Source organism: Mirounga angustirostris, unplaced genomic scaffold (genome assembly GCF_029215605.1).
Source record: "Mirounga angustirostris isolate CCGP_5_RB_7025 unplaced genomic scaffold, mMirAng1.0.hap1 SCAF_9, whole genome shotgun sequence".
Taxonomy (NCBI): Eukaryota; Metazoa; Chordata; class Mammalia; order Carnivora; family Phocidae; genus Mirounga; species Mirounga angustirostris.
In genome coordinates this window covers 64468793-64473046 of record NW_026991717.1, presented here as the reverse complement: position 1 = coordinate 64473046, position 4254 = coordinate 64468793, and the positions used below count along the sequence as shown (strand labels likewise).

The window sequence follows — 4254 nt, the reverse complement described above, 5'->3', positions numbered from 1 at the left end:
GTGAGGAAGCATACAATCTCCCTGGGAAAGCTCTGCTTCAGCGGTGCTGGGAGATAGCGGGGCTGGGGCAGGTGGATGTGGTGGCCATGGACTCCCCATCCATCTCCCAGCTAGCGCTTGGGAAGATGCTAACCCATTGCCACTCTTGAGAAACCCTGTTTGTGGAGAGAGGCCTGAGGCCACTAAGGAAGTGATGCCCACAGGCTGCGGGCTGGACGAGGGGCTGACCTCTGGGGCATGTGGTCCTAAGCCTCGAGGCTGTTTCCTGAGAGAAGTGTCCTGATGGTGAAGAAGAAACCTTAGACATGAGAACCCGAGTAGGAGGAAAGTCTCTGGGAGGCCATTTTGGATCGCATAAGAAGGAATCCTCAATGTCGCAGAAAGCAGCCAGTTGGGTAAACCCACCCCAGGCCCAGGGGAAAGCCAAGGAGGAGAAAATATCTTAAACACTGCTGCCTCAGGGAATGGCCACAGGCGAGGAGGCTCCTGTGTTTCCCCCAAGTGGGGAGGGAAATATGTGCCATAATGTGGCAATTTGGATCAACAACTTAATCCGGACATAAAGGCGGGGTGGGGGGAGCCAAGAAGAGTCAAAATTCATCCTCTCAAGGGAAGTTGCTTTAGTAGTTAACTGGTGAGCCTGTGTACTGTGTACTGGTTTGATGGGATTTCAGATCTACTTGCTATGACTTGGGCGAGGCTGTTTGGACTCATTTGTCTCTGACAAAGGTGAACAAAAAGAAGTTGTGTTTAGAAGTTAAGTTGTTTTGATGTAAGGATGAGGTAAGTTGTGTGAGGCTGTCATCATTGCATCTGCTCTGTGGAACGCTTCCGGATTTGCGCGTCATCCTTGTGCAGGGACCACGCTGATCTCCTCGGCGTCGTTCCAGTCTTTAGTGTATGTGCTGCCGAAGCGAGCACCGTTTCAACTGTTCTAGCTGATGAGAGCTCAGTAGTAGCTCAGCTGCTGAGGGTCCCACTGGGGGCTTCTCAGTAAAAACAGATGAAAAAGCAAGGGGACATTTAGACTATAAATATCAAGGGTTTGTGAGGACCGTCCGAGAATGTTCTGTCTGGGCAAGACTACATTTCGTTGATCTAAATAGCTCTCTGAAGACCTTGGGGCAATTACCTCCTGCAGCAGTAAAGGTGACTTACCAAAAGACACAAAAGCCATGAAGTGGCCCCACAAAGATCACCTTGCCCATGGACACCGGCTCCGTCGTTCCGCAGCGAAATGCTCTAGCAACAGGGGACTTTTCCCTTTGCGGTGGCAGCTGGACGTCAGCTCTGGGTTGAGGCACACATCAACTAAATTTGGTCTTTATTCCTTTCATTGCTCCTTGCCTGAAACAATAGTATGATTAATCTGTCTTTGGTTTGGAGGGTTATTTCTTTCTTGGCTTATTAAAAGACATTATCCTGTATACCGTTAGCTTAAAAAATGTCCACAGTGAGCCTGTGTTAAATCAATGGCTGGAAAGACAAATCCGGTCTCTGAGCATAATTTGCCTCCCCCCAAACAAAACATGCAGCCACTGACAAGAAGGTCCTGGAGAGTAGTTTGATAATGAAAGGGCTCACTCTGTTTGTACAGTGGATTTCAGTTGGTTGGTTAATGGACTCTCGATAAAGGTTTCTGAAAGGCATGCGAGTTACAGTCCTTTTTCCTTCATGCTGCCAGTCATTGTTCGTGGCAACCACGGGGTGACCTTTCTACTTTACATATACCATGCTGGTCTCCGAGGAGCCACAGTTTTCTCCCTCCAAATTAGAGAAAATTCTCTTTGTGGGGAAAGCCACAAGGTGAGGAGGAGAAGGAGAACCATCTTACTCCCCACACCACTGACATAGCTGTAAATACATGAAAGTTATGCAGGTAGAGAAGAAAAATGAAGAAACTCCTGGACTTTCTGTAGACCACCAGGAAGTTGGAGATGAAACTCTATTTTTACATTAATCTCCCTTCTAAATCCTACTTCAATTTTTGAAAGTTTCATCCTCCTCAAATACTTCCTAATAGCATGTTGCATGTCCAGAAATGTTCCTTACAATTAGTGTTGCTTCTAGAAATTAGTTAGGGCCTAAGAAACTAGGGATTAGGCAAAATGGAATGAGACATAATTTATAGTTAATTTACTTATGTCCCTGAATAATTGTTTTTAACATAATCTAAAATATTTTCCAAAGAATATTCCTCTGTGAGATATTAATAACACACACACACAAAGAATTTTATGGTCAAAGAAGTTTGAGGAATACAGGGTTAATATGTTGTACATGTTTCTATGTGGTAGGTTTGCTTGCTCAGCATCTCAGATGTGGTATATACATCAAGGTAGATATCTGGAGAGCAGTAATTCCCAAGCTTATTCTCGAAGTGTCATGGCACATTAGGGATTTAAGGAGCACACTTTAAGAGACGCTGACTATTTCTTTACCAGTTAGTTGACTTCACCATCTGGAAGTTTCCTTCCGCAGTTTTCACCAGGGCACACCACAGAGCCATCATGGGGCAGGGAATCAACATGTGAGCCAGGGGACTGGGGTTGCATCCTATATTCTTCTTACTAGCAGTGGCAAGTAGTAGCAAGCTGCTAGGCCTCAATTCTGTCCTCTGTAAAACTGAATAATAACAGCCTTTGCTTGCAAGGCGATAGTTGGGAATATCAAAGGGGGAATCTGCAATAACATAAATGTAACTTGGTAATTGTTATGATATATAGGCTGGGAAATCCATTATCTGGTTTGTTTGGATGAGACTTCATGGCTGCACTGCTTCTCTTTGTTCCTTATTTACTCTTTACCAAGTCAACAAGAGTCTGAATGCCTATTTTGTATAAAGCACTGCTTGAGTTGATTCTAGAACTATGCTAAGATTCATAGCAATCATCTGGAAATATTTAAATTCCCAGGATTGCTGCGGTGGCATTGTTAGGGATATCATGCAAATGCGTAAGTCACTTTGGTTGTCTGGACCAGCTCAGTCTGATCATCCTTTTCCTCTGTTATTCACGGTCATTAATTAATCGTTTCCTTGTTAAATGGACCAGTGGAGCAAAACATGACTTCAGGGGCAGAGTTTGCTGCAGGGCTTTTCTGTCTATCACTTCTGTGAACTCAGCTTTCTTCCTTTAAGACCTCTTTGTGGGGCACCTGGGTGGCTCAGTCAGTGGAGCATCTGACTCCTGATCTCAGCTCAGGTCTTGATCTCAAGGTCATGAGTTTGGGCCCTGCGTTGGGCTCCATGCTGGGCATGGAGCCTACTTAAAAAAAAAAAAAAAAAAAGGACCTGGTTTTATAACTACCTTCCCAAAGAAAAAGGCTAGCATTGATTTGGGTCATTTTAGAATAATAGCCCTGGACATTTTTAGACTAGTAATAACCTACCTTTTTTGTGTGGGAAAAGAAACAATGGGCCCAAAATGGGGTTATTTGCCCCATTACAGCAAACCAAGACTTTCCCCAGAAATATAATCTTTAAACAGTCCATCTGAAATTTCCTGATCTGCGCTAGTTTGGTAATCTGTAAAAGAACACCCCTGCCATTCCCTTCCTCGCACAGGATGAACTGGCCTGAAGCAATCTTTTCTTTTCTTTTGCTAATACCTTCCTCGCCCCACCCTCTTTCTGTCTATAAAAGACTTCCATTCCGTACAATTCCTCAGAGGGCCTTTCCAATTACTAAAAGGGATGGATGCTGCTGGATTCAATCATTTAATAAAGCCAATTAGATCTTCAAATTTACTCAGTTGAATTTCTTTTTTTTTAACTGTTGTTTAAGGGTGTTATCAAACCTACACTAGCAAAAGATTTGTTTCCGGGGACATTTAAGTTTGGCAATTGTTGACACAATTGTTCTTGAAAGGGTGGGTCAGGCAAACAAAGCTGCAAGTCAAGGGCATAGCATACTGGAAGACCAGCACAAAAGTACGCGTAGTAGGGCTTGAATAATAATGCCATTCATAGCAACTACTGTGTGCTATGCGCTGTTCTCTACAGTTGGCTTAGATTACCTCCTTTAAATCCATGGGGGTGTACCATTATTAGCTTGATTCTACATGTGAGGAAAGGACCAGGCTTACAATGTGCATTCCAGGGTTCTGGTTTCAAGGACAGTAAGTGATGGACACATAAGGCAAATTGCCTGGACTACCTGTAGCTCGGGGGTGAGCCGACAGGTATCCATCCGAGAGCCAATCAGCCATAGCTGACTGGATCCTTGAAGGATACCTGTCTCAAAGCCCACCAGTT

At 44.2% G+C, this 4254-nt stretch overlaps 1 non-coding gene across 1 annotated transcript; it reads right to left on the bottom strand.

The window, feature by feature from the left end:
* Nucleotides 1–814: 814 nt before the first annotated feature.
* LOC123862601 (U6 spliceosomal RNA) lies at nt 815–921 on the bottom strand. Its single transcript, XR_006795297.1, has one exon. It is a non-coding gene; the product is annotated as a U6 spliceosomal RNA (small nuclear RNA).
* Between the last annotated feature and the right edge of the window lie 3333 nt (nt 922–4254).